At 36.4% G+C, this 19,060-nt stretch overlaps 1 pseudogene; it reads right to left on the bottom strand.

Moving 5' to 3' along the window:
- Positions 1–18,551: 18,551 nt before the first annotated feature.
- On the bottom strand, positions 18,552–18,666 carry LOC125121641 (uncharacterized; annotated as a pseudogene).
- Between the last annotated feature and the right edge of the window lie 394 nt (positions 18,667–19,060).

Genomic DNA, 19,060 nt, shown 5'->3' with positions numbered 1-19,060 from the left:
AAAGCTGCAAAGTTTACAGACTGTTTAGAAAATGAGAATCCCATATTTATTTTCCTGGAAAAACCCTATGTGAAAATATGAAATTCAGCTAAGTTTAGATATTTATCACCTCCAGTTTACATGTGTTAGAAATAAAGAGTTTCTGTGGTGGTGGGCAAAACAAAAAAATGAGGTGAAACTTGTCTGATACTGTATTTGCTTTGAACAAGAGAGGTTCATCATAGATGACTGACATTTCCAAGGCTGTTTGCGGATTCTATTTTTATAAATTTGGAACTCTTAAATGCTTCCGAATCTGAACTGACATGGCTTTATGGATATCTTTCAGAATTTAACAAAAGATAGATAAATCTCAGTAACCAGTACCATCAAGAAGAAGTTAAACAATTTTAACTTTATTTTTTAAAATCAGTCTTCTTCCAGCATTGGGTTAAGGAGAAATAGCTTTGGGCGAGCTATTCCACATCTAATGCATCCAGCTTATTTAATGGGTAGCAGATTCATTTAAATGAATTTCATAAAATAGAACAGTACAGTGACAATTATGGTATTTTTCATCATTCAGATTTCCTTTTTACATTGACATATGCGGTTATGCCAGCTAAAAAGTGGAGACGTCACAACTCTTCAGTGTCAAATGTTTCCTTAAGTCTTATCATTTTTACCAGTGGCAGAATTTCCTCTTAGGATCCAAACCTGTAAGTTTCAGTTGTCCAGAAAGTTTAATATTCATGAGTTTGAAGTCTCTTCAAATGTTCAGCAATTGTATTTTACCCATCATAAATCTTTATTATTCATTTATGTATTTGTACATATGCACATGGAAATATTTATTTTTTAATGAAATTAGTTATTTTGCTCATATATCTCCAGAGTCTATCATCGCAAGTTCAAAGATGACTTTGGTGAAGATATACTAAAAAAATAAGAAATTCAGATAACTGTCTAGCAAAAGTATATAGTAAGTATAAAGTAACTCACTGATACTTAAGGAATGACCCTCATGTGACCATATTGCCCAGACCTAACATTTATTTGAAAAATCAGTGACAAAAGTTATACCAATGATATCTCTTGGGTTGCAGTTTTTGGGTTGCAGTTTTAACATTCTTTAGGGTCTTTGTTATCTGACAAAAAGATAAACCGCACTTTCTTAATTTAGTAAATATAATCTAAACTGGGAAGTCTGTTTCTATAAGGGAGCCTTCCCGAAGATAGGAAAACAGAAGGTTTTGAAAGCCTTTGTTCTGTAAAATTCAAGGTCATGTGGCAGAAGGGGTTCAAACTTTGGATGCTGACAGACAGGGTGGCTCTGCCCACCACTTAGCATGTGACCATGAACGAGTTACTGAACTTTTCCGAACAATAATTTTCTCATATATAAAATGGATAAGATATTCTATTTCATGGGTATGTTTTGAGACTTGTGCTGAATCAATTTGTAAAGCTCCTATATTCTTTTTTTTTTTTTTTTCATTTTTAGGGCCGCACCTGTGGCACATGGAAGTTCCCCATTTAGGGGTTGAATCAGAGCCACAGCTGCCGGCCTACACCACAGCCACAGCAACACCAGGTCTGAGCCACATCTGCAACCCATGCTGCAGCTTACAGCAGCACTGGATTCGTAACTCACTGAGGGAGGCCAGGGATTGAACCTACATCCTCATGGAGACTAGTTGGGTTCTTAACCTGCTGAGTCACAATTCAAGCTCCTATATTTTAGTAGGCACTCAATAATTAGCTCCTGTCGTAATTCATTAAGGCTGTTATCACAAAAATACCGTAAGTTGGGTGGCCTATAATCAACAGACATCTATTCCTCACAGTACTGGAGGCTGGAAAGTCCAAAATGATGGTGCCAACAGATTTGATGTCTGCTAACAGCTTGCTATAGCCTCACGTGAAAGGGCAAGGGAGCTTTCTCAAGAACACTTTTATGAAGGCACTAATCCCATTCAGGAGGGCAGAGCCTTTCAAAGGTCTCACTTCCTAATACCATCACCTTTGGGGTTGGGTTTCAACATATGAATTTTGGGAGGATACAAACACTCAGTACATAGCAGCTGCCTCCTTCCTCGTCCCAAAGCCAAATGAAAATTATTAATTCCTAAATTTGGAGTGCTTTCTACAGTGGCTAAATCATGGTTCAGAGCTCTCCCGAGACATCTTAAATGCATGCCTGGTAGAGACGATGATGTTTGTAGTAGTACCACTGGCTGGTTATTATCTCCCTAGAATGTATATCCACTACTGAGTTCAGAGTGAAGGAAGATAGAGTATATTAATTACTTTGGAATTTCACTGGACACATTATCTTCATTGTTGTAGTTTCTGTTATTATCAAAATTTAATTTCAGACCAGGGACACAACTTTTAGTCATGATTTTGAATCTATAGTTACTACATATTTTCTGCAATCCAAAAACACTTAAAAATGACCACAATAACTCTTACTATTTCAAAAGTTTTTTTTTTTTTCCTTAGCTGTTCCTGAAAGATCAAAACCCGAAGAAATTTTGAGAGATGAATTACTGGTAACACTGGCTTGCTCCTCCTTTTGATCTCAAAGTTCTATATTTCTTTGTAACTGTCTGTATATGAAGAGATAAAAGGCTAGTATCATTTAAATGGAATAGTACCGAAGTGATAGCGCTACCCAAGTAGCTCTCATAAAGACACCATTGCCCTGTTTGGACAGGTATAGTAGGAATGGAAAATCAATGAATAAGGATGCTTTGCTCTGTCATTATTAGTCTGTAGCAGTGATGATGGATTGACTCACTGCAGCTCAGAAAGCTGACTTGAGCTACAGGATTCACTAGGTATGATCAACATCTCATATAATCTGTTACTATAATCATTCACTTGCAAAAGTCAAATTTTCAATTCATACATGCTTAAGCAGCATTGAATGCTAGAGGGATACCATCATCCTATAAATCACAAAGTTCCACAGACTTCAGCTAGAGGTAAAATAAGATGGCAGAGGCCTACATGCTTAGCTAGGTAATTTAATTTAATTGGATATCAAATATAGTGATAAGATTAGAATTGGTAGTTAAGGTTATAAAAAGTTTTGGCTAAAAAAAAAAGAGTAGGTTATAAAATAATTAAGTTAAATTTTGGTCTTCTTGGAGTCTTTTTCCCTATGGGGTCCCTCTTCCCCTGTGTTTACTCACCTGGTCTTAGTACTCATCACCGTGCTACTCCACATTGAGTTGTCATTTATCACTGCGACACTTCTGCTCCATCATACACCATCTGCTATACTCCTGTCTATAACTGAAATTTATCCCCCAGCATTTTTTACTATAAACTATAGTATTAACATTAGGTAATTAATTTTTTTAATCTTCAACACACGGAATATTATCCTACTCAGGGAACCCTAAGATGCCTATGGATGGACTTCATCAAAGTCTGTGAATCCCTTAAAATTATATAAACATTTTGAGTGAAGGCATATGTGGATTTTTCTGGGGAGAGCATTCAGTGCTTTTATCGGATTATCAGTCTTTTTTCCCCAGGGAAGTTAGGCACTACTGTCTATTAGAACCCGTTTGAGCCTTGCTTCCCGGGAAACACAGGAATGTTTTCTTGAGATAATGATCCTGCCTTTGTTGTTACCCAATTGTTACTCAAATCATCCTCACTAATCTTCCGCCAACTACTCCATCATTTGCTTGGTACTCATCATCATTTAATACCACCCGTCAAAAGACCACAAAATACTTCTCTTCCATTGCAGAGCAGAACACAGCTAGAGGATCACCTTAAGGGGACCAGGCCTACATACTTTACTTACCACAAAATGTAGAGAAGAAAATTTATTTTCTTTTTAAAAAAATTTTTAAATTTTTATTATTATTTTTTTTAGGGCCGCACCCGCAGCATATGGCAGTTCCCAGGCTAGGGGTCTAATTGGAACTACAGCTGCCGGCCCACACCACAGCCACAGCAACGCCAGATTGGAACTGCGTCTGCAGCCTACACTGCAGCTCACAGCAATGCTGGATTCTTAACCCACTGGGGGAGGCCAGGGATCGAACCCAAAACCTCATGGTTCCTAGTTGGATTCGTTTCCACTGCGCCATGATGGGAACTCAAGAAACTTATTTTCTGGTGAAATTAAGTGGCAGTAACAGTTTTATTTGTTCAAAACAGAACGGGCCAAATGTCCATTTTTTAAAGCTGTTTTCATTTTATTTTTTTCTACCAATCATACAAATATTGCTGTTGTTAAAATAATTATTTTGTTGTAACTTCTCTTAAGAGAAGAACTTTAATAAATTAGGTTACCTTTTAGAACTACCCTTCATAGTCTCACATGGAATGGTAATATAGCATTTCATCACCTTCCTAACTCCGATTTTACTGTTCTAGTTATAAAAGAACTTCTTTTACCCATCTCATCCCTAATTGTAAAATAGGCAAGGGAATCAAAATCCCAAAGAATCCAAGCATTGCTTCAATCTTCCTTTTATGTATTAATTAAATCTCTCAAATTTCAAATTAGATTTTATCTTCAGTGGAGTTTTAAAAAAGTTAAAATGTTTTAGTTTCTTGTATAAGTTGCACATGCTTGAAAGCCATTTTCTGTATCAAGGTACATTGGAAATGCAATGGAAAAACAAACCTGCCAAAACGTTGCTTTCATGAAGCTGATACAATTAGTTGATTGAGTGAACGTCTCAATCTCAATTTTTGATGGTTTTTTTTTTTTTTTGATGTGTACATACATAGTCCAAGACAACCACTTAAACTTGCTGGTCCCTGAGCCAGAATTCACTATAGTTATTACCCAACATAGTTACCAAGTTCATGAATAACAGTTACCTCTTTTACCACCATCATTCCAAAGACTTAAGCTTGAATAAGATAGAGACTTAAGCTTGAATTGAGGTCAAGAGCTGATAACTCAGTCCTGTACCAGAAGTGTCTCTGTTGAGAGAGTGTTGCTAAAATCCATTCAGGTGTCTAGAAATTTCATTAGATTTTCCTTAGAGCTGTATAAGATACTCTTGCCTTGTAACTCTATATAAGCTCTGCTGATTGATGTTAATATGTTTATTTCTTATTCAATAGGTTGTTTAGAAAAGTGAAAATGCCAGGATAGAGAGTACATAGGTGTGTGTTACTTTACTCTCTTTATTTGTCTTTCTTTCTTCTTCTTCTTCTTTTTTTTTTTTTTTTTTTGGTTTTGCTTTTGCTTTTTAGGGCCTCCCCTGTGGCATATGGAGGTTCCCAGGCTAGGAGTCGAATGGGAGCTGCAGCTGCGGACCTGCGTCACAGCCACCGCAATGCAGGATCCAAGCCACATCTGCAGCCTACACCACAGCTCACAGCAATGCTGGATCCTTAACCCACTGAGCGAGGCCAGGGATCGAACCTGCATCCTCACGGATACTAGTTGGGTTTGTTACCACTAAGCCACAATCGGAATTCCATACTGTCTTCATTTTAATTAAGATCAAAACTCTTTCAAAAAAGCAGGGTAAATTTTATCTAAAAGGTGGCCTATGGTTTATTATAAATAAAAGATATTTAAATGATTCTAGGGTTGCATAGATACACATAAAATGTATTAAAGTTTGAGAAATATGTTTTATTACAATATTACTGTTAAAAATGGAGAGAGCATATTTTAAATATTTTAATATTCACTTATTTAGTTAAAGGAAAATCATGCAACTTTTTATTGGAAGTTACTTTGTTCAACCTTAACATCCAGTGTTTCTGGTAACCACTAAACCTTCACATATAAAAACAACTTACTTCTGGGAGTTCCCAGTGTGGCTCAGCAGGTTAAGAATCTGAGATAGTCTCTGTGAGGATGTGGGTTCGATCCCTGGCCTCAGTCAGTGGGTTAAGGGTCCAGCATTGCCACAAGCTGCTGTGTAGGTCACAGATGGGGCTCAGATCCAGCGTTGCTGTGGCTGTGGTGTAGGCCAGCAGCTGCAGTTCCAATTCAACCCCTAATTAGGGAACTTGCATATGCTACAGGTGCGGCCATAAAAAGACAAAAAAAAAAATCAAAATTTACTTCTCTCTCTGTTTCAAATGCAAGATAGTCTAAAGAGGCTAGAGGTAGGGGTAATGGTAAGTGACTGCTTAATAAATAGTTTTACAATATAAAACTAATTGTATGTCTGCTATAATGAAGAAAGAGATAGGTTAGCCCATATGCAAAAGTAATTAATGTACTACTTTATATGTATTTGAGAGTTACTTCTTACATAGGAAACGGGAAAAATATAACTTGTAAATCAAATTAAATATTAAATATTTTCTCTATGGTAAATAAATAATGGATAATTTATAACATAAGTTTTCTTCAGGAATTTACAAACTATTCCTGTATCCCCACATTCCCTAATAAACATTTTGCACACAACAAATACTTACATGAGTCATAAACCTATCCCTTCTTATCGAGGCTACTGCATTGGGCTCAAAGTTGAAGAAGTCTAAAGATAACGTTTTTTTTTTTTTTTTTTTTTTTACCCTACAGATGTTGACACGAGTATTTTCAACCTGCTTGCATTTGGTTTGGGCTTAAATGTCACTTCCTTAGAGAACTCATTCATTTTCTTCACGGCATTGGTTGGTATCTCATGCTGTTAGTTATTTGTTTACTGTCCCTCTCCATTATACTTTAAAGCTCTATAAGGATAGAGATTATGCCATAGGGTTACTGTATCCAGTATCTTATACAGTGCCTAAGCACATGGTAGGCACTCAATAACTATTGTTGAACAAATGCGTGTATATCTCAGAGCTGTACAGAAATGGGTGGGTACATCTTAGATGACCTTCTTGGCCAGTGGATGTAGCTTTAGGAACCTGAAGCAGCAGAGTAACTCTGAGAGCTGAGTATTGGTGAATCCCACTCACAGGCTTAAAGCAGAAACATCAAGTTCATGTTGTTTTTCTCGAGTTTTTGATTTCAGAATGAAGATGTGTTTGGGGAATCAGGACACCTGCTCCCCTTGTCTTCATCCCCCCCCACTCCTAATGAGGTGAACTAGTAAGCGCCTGGCTGATTGTAAGCCCAACACACTGTTCACTACCGACTTGTTATTTGTTTTCAACATATTCCACCAGGTTCACAGTTCATGTTGTGAGTATCACATGTTTGTGTTTTAAGGATAAATAACTTTTTTTTTTATACGTGCTACACATGCAGCTGTTAGTTTCAATTCAGTAGCTGGAACAGGCCAAAGTAAATGTTAAGTAATTAGACAACAAACTCAGAAACTCTGTCACATGAACAAGTTATTGGTGAAAAAAACTGCAAGATGGCTCAGGAACAGGAGTCTTTCCCTTTATAGGTTTCACATCAATACAGGCAGAAATAAAGAGGTTGATGAGTTTGAGTGGGGAAGAGGATATTGTGTAAGAGACAGACTCAGCTTGTCTCCCTTAAGATTCCAGATAATCAGCAGATTTAATCCCTCAAACAAAGGCAGACTAATTTGGTTAAACCAGGTTGGTGAATTATTGCAGATCTGGCTGCTTCAGTTGGCAAGCAATCATTGAAGTGTTTTTTTTTTTTAAGTTAACTTATAGAAAGAGATAAAAGACCTATTGAAAACAGAGGTAAAATCTTCTCTATTACGATTGCAAAAGATAATTTATTTAGATGGAAATAAGTGTAACAAATAACTTATTTAGAAAGATAACAGCTATGCTTATGACTGCTGTATGGAATCCTAGTTGGCTAGATTCAGTTGACCAGAATCATTTAGCTCTTTGAATCCATAAATTTGTCCTCGAATAATGTAGAAATAAATGTATATAGTTCTTTAAAACTGTGAAGTAGACAAATGGGAGTTAGAAACAATAAATAAGGTTGAATCATAACCATATGTGTGCTGGTAGACTATTATCCATTTCCTGAGGTTCTGTCAAAGGTAAACTGATTATGTAGCAATTCAGATTCAGTGCTTTTGGGGATGTGTAGCGAGAACTTGGATCATTTATATTTGGAATTCTATTCAGAGGCATGCTTTATCTAAATTTGCCTCAGTTGCCTGGTAGGTGATCAAAGTTCCTTTTTATTTGCCTGTAGATTCTTTCCTTTCTTAGTAAGTAGGTGTACTAAACCATGCTTATAGTATCTTCATACTATACTTACTGAGTGTCTGCTATGTCTCTGGCACTGTTCTAGGTGCTGGAAAAACAGAAGTGAACAAAACAGAAAAAAAAAACCCAGCCCTCATAAAGCTTACATTCTAATGGAGGAGGCAAGTAATTACACACAATGTAGTTTTATAATGTATTAGAAGATATTAAGAAGGTTGTAAAGAATAAAAAAGCACATAGAAAGGGCTTTTTTACATAAAGGGACATAGAAAGTTCCAGAGTTGGGTTGGAATGTTGATCAGGTAAGTTGGTCAGTCAGGGGCTTGCTGAGAAGATGACATTTGAGCAAAGATTTAGAGAAGGTCAGAGAAAGAAGCCTGTGAGTATGGGAGGAAAGAGTGTTTCAATAGATGCAAGGACAAAGGCTGAAGAGGAAACACCCACAACAGCAAGGATGCCAGTGCATTTGGAATAAAGGAAGCAAGGAGGACCCTTCAGAGATGAATTAAATAAAAGATAGGGACTATATATAAGGGCTTTGCAAATCATTGTAAGGACGTTGGTTCTAAGTGGAAAGTTATTGTAAGGTCTTGAGTAGTGGAGAGTTAGAGCCTGATTGACATTTTTAAAGGATCAGTTTGTCTCTGTGTTGAGAACAGATTGGAAGTGAGTTGGTAGCCATTGCAACAATTTAGGCAAGATGATGCTGGCTCTGATGAGTCTGGTAGCAGTGAAAGTAGGAAGTGAAAAGTAGTTAAATTCTGGATGTATTTAAAAAATAGAGCCAACAGAATTTGCTGACATCATTATTTAGGAAAAATTGCCAGATCTAGAATTCATATTTGTTTCTTTTCTCAGTTTCCATTACAGCTATACTAAGGATCTAGCCTAGATTTGGCTTCTAGATTCAGGAAGCTGAATTACTTGGTGATAAAGACTGTAATTTAAAGTAGATAAATATTCAAGAAACCTACATAATATTTCTCAATATTTTTGTGCTAATATTATATTTATCCTAAGATATTCAAATAAAATGGGATAAAAGATAAAATGCAAACTGTCTTTTCTCTTACTTAATTATGTAGTAAATATTATTTTTAATGAGGTGTGGCTGGAAAGTTTATTTTGAACTTCATGATTCTTCATGTTTACCTAACAGTAACAGAATGTGTCCATCTCGGAAAATGCAAAAGATCAAAGAGTTTCTTCCATTTGGTTTCAAAAACAGGAAAAGAATAATAGTTGACATTTTTCAACTTTTGAACTCTATCTCTTACTTAATGTATTTTTACATTTCACTTTCATGTTTAGTTTAAAAACCACTATAACTTGCTTTAGTAAACAAGAGATGATAAAAGCATTTTCTTGTGATTATGAAGTAAACAAAAATTTAATTCCACTTAGGAAAAAAATCCTCCAGGATATATACGAAAAACAAAGCACTGAACAACTATAATTATAGGGAATGATAGACTGCGAGTAAGAGTGGTGTCTGCTGACTTCCTGGTTTGAGTGTCAGGAAAATCTGAGAGAGAATTTTATGTGAGCTGCTAGAGGAAGAGGAAAAAGCATAAAATTTGTAGGTCAATGTTTCCTAAATTTCCTTAAGGTGTTACTAGATGTCCTTTAATAAAAAGGAATTTGTATTTAAATAAAGTGGGAAACATTGGGTTAAACCAAGTAGGCATATCCCCCAACCCCAGCCCTTCACCCTAGCCCAGGTCTCTGACTTCTCAGCCTTTATTCATCCTACAGACATACAGCCGTAGGGAGATATCTTTTACAAAATGCATGTCTGAGTGCTTTGACCGTTTGAAAATGGGGTTTATCTCTTTTCTTTCTAGTTTGAAGGGATTCTTTATACGTTCTGCTAGACATATGAATTAAAATTACTTTCTAACACTCTATATCTGTCTTCTCACACCCCTCTCCATGGTTTTTCTCTAAATAGAAAAATAATGTCCCTTTAGGTTAGAATAGCAAGTCTAAGGAAAGAATTTCATGGATAAGTCAAGGAAAATATTGTTCTTTTGTTGCTAAACTGGCAACTTCCATAGAAGCCAACAAAACCCCACAATGAGACTGAAGGTACAGTTGAATGCTGTAGTTTTGGCACTGAGGGAGACAATATTTACTAGTATCACTTCATCTTTAGGCTCTTAGTCAAAATTGACTCCTAGGATAAAACAGAGGCCATCAATTAAATACTTGAAGTTGAGATGTGACCAACAGTGCACATGTTTAAGTTAGTTTCCCTTTTAGTATTTTATTAGACAGATGAGAAATAAAACATGAGAGTCAACCAAGGCAGAGTTGAAATTCTGTCTCCACCACCTAATGGTGGACAGAATCTAGCTAAGTAACTTAATTTTCCAGTTCCCTTAACTTTAAAACAGGGCTAATAATACCGACCTCCTTGGGTTGCTATAAGGATTAAATAATACCAAGTATTAACTACCTGGCATCAGTAGTTGCTAAATAGCCATGATTAGTGAAAGGAGAAGTAGTGTCAGGCTCTATCCTAGTGTTTTCAGCGTGTGGATCAGACGCAGGCACTTATCCATCATTTCTATTTTGTAATCCACTCTCAAAGCATTGAATCCGTAATGGAGATGAGACATTGATTTAGGGGTCCACTAAGCAGTCCAAAGGCAGTAACAGAGCTTCTCTGGGAACTCTGGAGTTCACATTCTAGGCTGAATCCAATCTTTTCTATGGTTATTTTAAGAACCTAAAAAAGTTATTGTAAAAGTAAGTTTGGAAAAAAATTTCCATTAAAAAGATATTTTTTAATATAATAGGGAAGGAAGATCTTTATTCGTAGGCCTTTTTCTTTTTCTTTTTTTTTTTTAATGTCCGGAATGAGGCTTGTGACTGCTTAGAAAAACATTGTTCAACATCTCCACCTACTGGTAACTTTAAATAATATTATTCAATTAGAGAGCTGGAAATTCCTAGTTTTAAAGATATAGAGTATTACTATTATTAATAATGATAATGGTTAACGTGTACTGAGCACTGACAAGGTCTTTCAGACTTTCTCAAGAGTTCGATGAGATAGTAAATTACAGAATAATAAACTGTATTTTGAATTGAGTCAATATAACCTAAAGAAGAAATAATAATTTTTAGTGTTATAATTGGGCAAGAGAACAGACCATTGGCACAATCCAAAGATGCTTTGGTCCACAGCATCTTATGCCTGTAAGATTGCAACAACCTCCTAAATCACCTCTCTGCCTCCAGTTTTTCCCTAAGCCTGTCCATTCTGCACTGTGACACTAATTTTCTCATGATTAAAAGCAAGGAAAGGAAATAAATGTCTTAAAAATAAGATTTTTAAAAATTGTACATCAGAGACAACCATCTTAAAGCCAAGACTTTTGATGGAGTTGAACTTGTGGGAGATAAGAAAGCAAAGATGAAGCCTGGAAGGCAAGAGAACATGAAGTATTTGCCTTATAGAGTTGATTTGAAAAAAATACATGATGATATCAAGCAGATTTCCCCATCCTGATTAGAGTAAGATCTCAGAGGCTGTGGGAAGTGGGGGGCTGGGAAGGGATGTGATCTAGATAAAGAGATCCTTGAATTTAGCCTCAGCCTGGTGCCATAAGGGAATGATACATTTAGGGATTTGGGGAGAGAGGGAGTGTAATTTACAAGTGGGAGGCATATAAGTAATCTGTGGTCAGAGAATGGACTGTGGAGCTTGCCATACGTTCTTTGACCCTCCTGTCCCTGAGAGATGAGATAGATGGCCCCTCTCCCTGAATTTCAGATGCTTCTGTAACTTCTTTGACTCATACCATATCACAGAATTGACTCTGTGCCAATTTCCAGGCCCAAGTTTTTCCACTTTCAGATTCTTGGAATAGTCTGGGAGTCCTGAATTTCTCCGTAAGAATCCAACTACCCTGAGCCTTCTGTGGTGGACAGATGTGTAGGTGCTCCATTGGCAATCTCAGCTCAGCCTTCCAAAACACTAGAGATGTGACTGCAGCCATCGCAGACTCTCCAGAGCAGCCCTTCCACCAGCAAAATGCCATGTGGTGACCTTAGTCAGTGCGATACGGAACAGAGAATTGCCCATCTGAGCCTTGCCTGAATTTTTGACTCATGAAGTCAAGAGATACAATAAGAGAGTGGTTGTATCTTAACACTATATTTTGGGGTAAATTGTTAGCCAGCAGTAATCAGAACATCCCCCTGCAGCCAAGTCTCAATACAGCAGCCAGATGGAACATTGAAATGAAAGTCAGGTCATGTCCCTCCTCTACCCCAAAGTAAAGTTCTATCAATTTTTTGTAAACGTCCTTCAGTGACCTTCGAGGCCTTATGGGATGCAGTCCCTATTACTTCTCTAATTTCAGCACCACTGCTGTTCTGCTTGCTCACTCACCTCTTGCCACTCTGGCCTTCTTTCTATTCTGTATAACTGAGCATATCCCTTCCTGCTAATGGCTTTAGTAGTTTCCTCTTCTTCTATGTAGCTACTTGGCTCACTCCCTCACCTCCCTTAAGTGTCTGTTCAAATGTCACCATCTCAATAGGTCCTCCAAGGAGGCCTATGCTGATGACCTTATTTAATGCTATTAATCATGCCCACCCCTGGTACTCCCACCCTCCCAGCACTCGTGATGCTACTTATCCTGTACTATTTTGACTTTTTCCCACCAAACTTATGCCCTTTTAACTTATTACATAATTTATTTATTCATAATTCTATTAAGTTGTTTATCTTCTTGGGTAGAATATGAGCTTCTCAAGGGTAAGATCATTTTCCATTTTGTTCATTGATGAATTCCAAGTGGCTGGCAGATGCTAAGTGCTCAGGAAGTACTGTTGACTGTTTAAATGAATGAGTGTACACTGAATTAATAAAATTATAATATCCACCGATGAGCATACATGGGGCTTCAAAAAGTAAAGTTAGTCTAGTTTTAAAGAGAAACGTATGTTAAACTTTAGTTCACTTGAAGTCTCTGAATCTGAAGCTATCTTCCCTCTGCATTCATTTGAGCCAGTAGACTCCCAGCAAGGCTTTGAATCCTTGGAACATAACAATTTTCCAAATAGAACATAATCATCATCAAAGTCATTATCGTTATCATCATCTTTGTGACTGCTTGCAAACCCAAATTGAAAAGCAATTTTACCAATGTAATTCCTTTTGCAAGATGATACTAAAGCATTGTCTCAACTATTTTCCTTCATTATTTCTCAAAAGTTTTCCTTTTTGAGCCCAGTTAAATTTTCATCTTTTCCTGGTTTGCTGATGCTTTTACATGAATGGGTGCTGACTTAAATGCCTTTTCCGTGTCTAGTATGATTTTTAAAAATAAATTCTATTAATGTAGTGAATTATATTGATTTTATTTATTTATTTATTTATTTATTTATTTATTTATTTATTTATTTATTTATGTCTTTCTAGGGCCTCGCCCACAGCATATGGAGGCTCCCAGGCTAGGGGTCGAATTGGAGCTGCTGGCCCACACCACACCCACAGCAACACAGATCCAAGCCAAGTCTGTGACCTACACCATAGCTCACAGCAACGCTGGATCCTTAATGCACTGAGCGAGGCCAGGGATCAAACCTGCATCCTCATGGATGCTAGTCAGATTTGTTTCCACTGAGCCACAACAGGAATTCCTTGATTGATTGATTTTAGAATGTCAAAGTATTCTTGCATTCCTTGGATAAAACCCCTTTGTCATAATGTGTCATCCTTTTAATATATGTCTGGATTCAATTTTGTTGAGTTTTTGTGTCTATACTTGAGAGGGATAGTTTACAATTTCTTTTCTTATAATGTCTTTGTCAGCTTTTGGTAAAAGGGTTATGCTGACCTTGTGAAATGAGTTACAAAGTATCCCCCCCCTTAAGTTTTTCTGAAAATTTGATAGACGTCACTAATGAAACCATTCAGACCTCAAATTTTTTTAAGGAAAAGTTTTTTTTTATTGTGATTTAAATTTTTTAAAATAGATGAGGGCTATTCTGATTTTCTGTTTCTTGTATTATTGTTGATGAGGTTTTTTTTTAGAAGTGTGTCCATTTCATCTAGATTTTTAAATTTATTGGCCCAAAGTTTTTCCTAAATATTGCCTTATTCTCCTTTTGCTGTATCTAGGATCTATAGTGATATTTCCTATTTTATACTTGATGTTGGTTATTTGTGGTTTTTTTTGTCTTTTGTCTTTTGTTGTTGTTGTTGCTATTTCTTGGGCTGCTCCCGCGGCATATGGAGGTTCCCAGGCTAGGGGTTGAATCGGAGCTGTAGCCACCAGCCTACGCCAGAGCCACAGCAACGCGGGATCCGAGCCGCGTCTGCAACCTACACCACAGCTCACGGCAACGCTGGATCGTTAACCCACCGAGCAAGGGCAGGGACCGAACCTGCAACCTCATGGTTCCTAGTCGGATTCGTTAACCACTGCGCCACAACGGAAACTCCGGTTATTTGTGTTTTATCTCATTCTTTTTTAAATTTTATTTTGTTTTTATTAAAGTAAAATTGACTTACAGTTTACAGTGTTGTATCAATTGCTGCTGTACAGCATAGTGCCCCAGTCATACATATATACATACATATATATATATGTTCTTTTTCTCATACTATCTTCCATCATGTTCTATCCCAAGAAGTTAGATATAGTTCCCTGTGCTGTACATTAGGACCTCATTTTTTATCCATTATAAATGTAATAGTTTGCATCTACCAATCCCAAACTCCCAGTTCACCCTACTTCCCCTCCCCTCCCCTTGGCAACCACAAGTCTGTTCACCAAGTCTGTGAGTCTGTTTCTGTTCTGTAAGTAGATTCATCTGTGCCATATTTTAGATTCCACTTATAAATGATATCATATGGTATTTTTTTTTTCTTTTCTTTTCAGGGCCAAACCTGCAGCATATGAAATTTCCCAGGCCAGGGGCTGAATCAGAGATACACCAGCCAGCCTACACCACAGCCACAGCAGCATGGGATCTGAGCCTTGTCTGTGGCCTACACCACAGCTTGTGGCAATGACGGATCCTCAACCCACTGAGCAAGGCTAGGGATCGAACCCACATCTTCATGGTACTAGTCAGGTTCCTTTCCATTGAGCCACAATAGGAACTCCACTTTCTGTCTGCTATTACAAGTAGTAATACCAGTTAAGAGATGAATGTTAAATGCACAGACTATGATTGTGGACTTTCTGTTACTTCTTTTAGTTTTGTCAGCTTTGCTTTATGAATTTTGAAGCTTTGTTTTTGAAGCATACATATTAGGGCATAAAGAATTGACTCTTTTATAGATATGAAATATCTCTCTTTATGTTGATAATATTCTTTGTTCCAAATTCTATGTTGTCTTATGCTAATATAACCACTATATTTTGTATTAGAACTTTAAGAAGTGTTGTTTACCATTCAGAAAATTATGTCACCAACTGCAATATCTCTTATGTGTTTCAGTTACAAAAAAATCCCCACCAATATTACCCTGTGTATATAACTATTCTATTAGTGGTGATTCTATGTTTGCATGCTAACACTACTAGATTTCTTAATAAAGTGTTTTAGTGTATCTATTTTGAAATGCATATTACTTATTATTTTTCTTTAGTTTACTGTTTATATTAGAGTTAGTGCATTATATCGATTAAGTATATGGTGTTATTATCTATGAATTTCTTTCAGGTAAAGAGAATATTACAGAATTATTTCTTGTAAACAACAGGATGTGAAGATATGAGTTGATAGGGCTGAGAACAACTGTCCAAGTATATGACACAGACCTGTGAGGGTAGGAGGTCTAACAAGCTTACATTGTACTATTCAGACTATGAACATTTAAATCAAGCAGGGCTGGGTTCAATCCTGGTTCATCATTTACATGAGCCCTTGGGAGAGTCACTTAAATTTTTTGAGTCTCAGGTTTTTCATCTGTAAAATAAAAAGTCATATTTGTACATATCTCATAGAATTGGTGAGGATAAAATTAAGTAAGTAAGTAGCACAGTGCTCAGAACATAGTAAGTGTCTGTTATATACAATATGTTACTATTAAAACTCAATAAGTTTATTAATTTCTATAATGAATATTGAGCACCAGTTATAAGCAAAGTTTTATATACCATTGATGACATATATATTGATAAATGCTTTATATTTATTCTTTCACTCCTGAGAATTTGTATCTCCATTTAGTTCATGGTATTCAATGTGCTATCATTCTACCATGTGTTTTTTCCAAGTATGCCAAATTCTACTCCTTTCCATTTATCTTGGTTATTTCTTCTGGGTCTTAAATTTGCATTCAAATATATCAAATGCTTAGTTTTTGGGTTTATTTCCTTTTTCTTTTCTCTCATTCGCCATAGTCTCATTAGCATTTCTTATTTCCCTGATGGATGACCTCAAGACTGAACACAGGTGAATGCAAGGTTCAGCTCTTGGGATGTCGTAAGTCTGTATACAGAGGAGATCATTTTGTTGGGTGAGGCTAGGGAGCCTGCTTCCTCTGCAAGCCTGGATGTGTCCTCTCATTGCAGGAATTAAAGTGCATCCCTGAGGAGAAGGGAGCTTCACTTCCTACACAAGAGTAGGATTTTTCAAAAAGCTACCCATACAGAGACTGCTTCAGGCCGAAATGCCAAAATGAAGCAGTGAAGACATAATAACTTTCCATTACCTGATGCAGTGAATTAAACATAAGAAAGTCATGAATTTGAAAAAAAAATCACTTTACAATCTTAACTTTAAACTCAGAAATTCATTATGCATGACATGTATCCATATTTTCACAGATTTTCATGGTAACAATTTTTATAGCTTAAATGTTGGATTCATTCACATCAAAGTGGATGATGAAATAATTGGGAGTCTAACATATGTCTGTTTTTGGCACTGTGGAATTATTTTTTCTCTCTATAGGCTTATAATTATCAATATGCTGGAACAGGGTCAGAACAGAAATCATCCTTACCATGACTCTGATTCTGCTCAAGTCCATCTTTTTCCCTTAATTGCTTCCTGTCTTAACTATTGCGATTTCCTTTTTTTATGGTCCTCTTTGATCCTCTTATTTCCAATACTAAGTGCATGCTGAAGGCAACTGGCAATTCATAGATTATTTAATGGAAATTTGTTGTAGGAGAATTTTCCATTAGTTTAATTTTCCTTACATGGTTCATCAGCAAGGCCTATAATGAATGACCTTGACAATTGGTCTGCAATCTCTGGAGGGACCAATTGACTTTTATGTATCCCTTTAAAATTAACTCATGGTTAGAAACAGGTAATCAACCACTTTTTGGATGTGACTTAAGTTATAAATTAGTAGCTATAGTAGCTATACTGAAAGGATAAAGTGGCTATTTATTCAGTTCATAAAATTGAAGCTTAGTCCACATTTACTTTTAAGTTTGTGAATAGGTGTAATATACACTTTGGTTTTATATCTGATTTTATGTTGCCTTACTTGTCCATAAGTTTCTAGTGAGGTGAACAAACAGAAATTACAAATAAATCAACCAAAAATGTATAATCATATATAATTATTTGTTTTCCATGTCAGTGTAAATGTTACTATAGTTTACTTTTAGTACTCTGTGTGCCATTTAATTATTAACACGATGTATTCTTTTCTTTTTTAAAATTTATTTATGTATTATTTTCTTTCTTTTTTTTTCTTTTTTCTTTTTTTTTTTTTTTTGGTCTTCTTAGGGCCACACCCACAGCACATGGAGGTTCCCAGGCAAGGGGTCTAATCAGAGCTATAGCTGCCGGCCTACACCAAAGCCACAGCAATGCCATGTCCAAGCCACATCTGCAATCTACATCACAGCCCACAGCAACGCCAGATCCTCAACCCACTGAGAGAGGCCAGGGATCCAGCCTGCATCCTCATGGATGCTAGTCAGATTGGTTTCTGCTGAGCCATGACAGGAACTCCTGATGAATTGTTTTTCCAAGTTATATATTTTCTTATTTATTTAGATGCATGCAATTGATGTTTAAAGATATGCTGCTAAAATTTAACATAATATATATATAAAGAGAGAGAGATTTTTAGTATTACTGCATTTAGGAAAATATTCATTAAGGGTTTTTATTTGAAATATGAATCACTTGATGGTTTTATAATGTTAATGTCAAAGCCACTTTTTTTACTTCTCTTTTATTGACTGACCCTCCCCATCTTTATTTTTTAACCTAAAATGTATGTTTTTTTTTTGTATAAAATAACTACTTTATATAATTGATATATGGCTATATTTTAAGTATAAAAGTTTGAGTTTTGCTTGAATTCCACAATTTACATTCTTGGTATCTTTGTACTGATTTTATTTTCTTGTCTAATAATGTATATCTAATTTTCTAATTTAATTTTGATAAAAGGTTAATCATTGTAAAAATACATCTCCAGTATACTGGAAACTAAAGTCTAAAATTTCATCATTTCCCCCCTAAAAAATATGGAACACTTCACGAATTTGCAAATTTGTGTGTCATCCTTGCTCAGGGGCCATGCTAATCTTCTCTGTATCATTCCAATTTTAGTACATGTGCTGCCAAAGCGAGCACTAAAAGGCATATTTTTAAGTTTTTTAATTTATTTTTATTTTTATGGCCATGACATATGGAAGTTTGAGCCAGGGATTGAATGTAAGCTGCAGCTGCAGTAACACCAGATCCTTTAACCCACTGCACGAAGCCAGGGACTGAACCTGTGCCTCCTGCAATCTGAGCTGCTGCATCAGATTCTTTTTTTTTTTTTTTTTGTCTTTTGTTGTTGTTATTGTTGTTGTTGTTGTTGTTGCTATTTCTTGGGCCGCTCCCGCGGCATATGGAGGTTCCCAGGCTAGGGGTTGAATCGGAGCTGTAGCCACCAGCCTACGCCAGAGCCACAGCAATGCGGGATCCGAGCCGCGTCTGCAACCTACACCACAGCTCACGGCAATGCCGGATCCTTAACCCA

Source organism: Phacochoerus africanus, chromosome 2 (genome assembly GCF_016906955.1).
Source record: "Phacochoerus africanus isolate WHEZ1 chromosome 2, ROS_Pafr_v1, whole genome shotgun sequence".
Lineage (NCBI taxonomy): Eukaryota > Metazoa > Chordata > Mammalia > Artiodactyla > Suidae > Phacochoerus > Phacochoerus africanus.
Note: the sequence above shows the minus strand (reverse complement) of the source record. Positions and strands in the feature narration are given on the sequence as shown.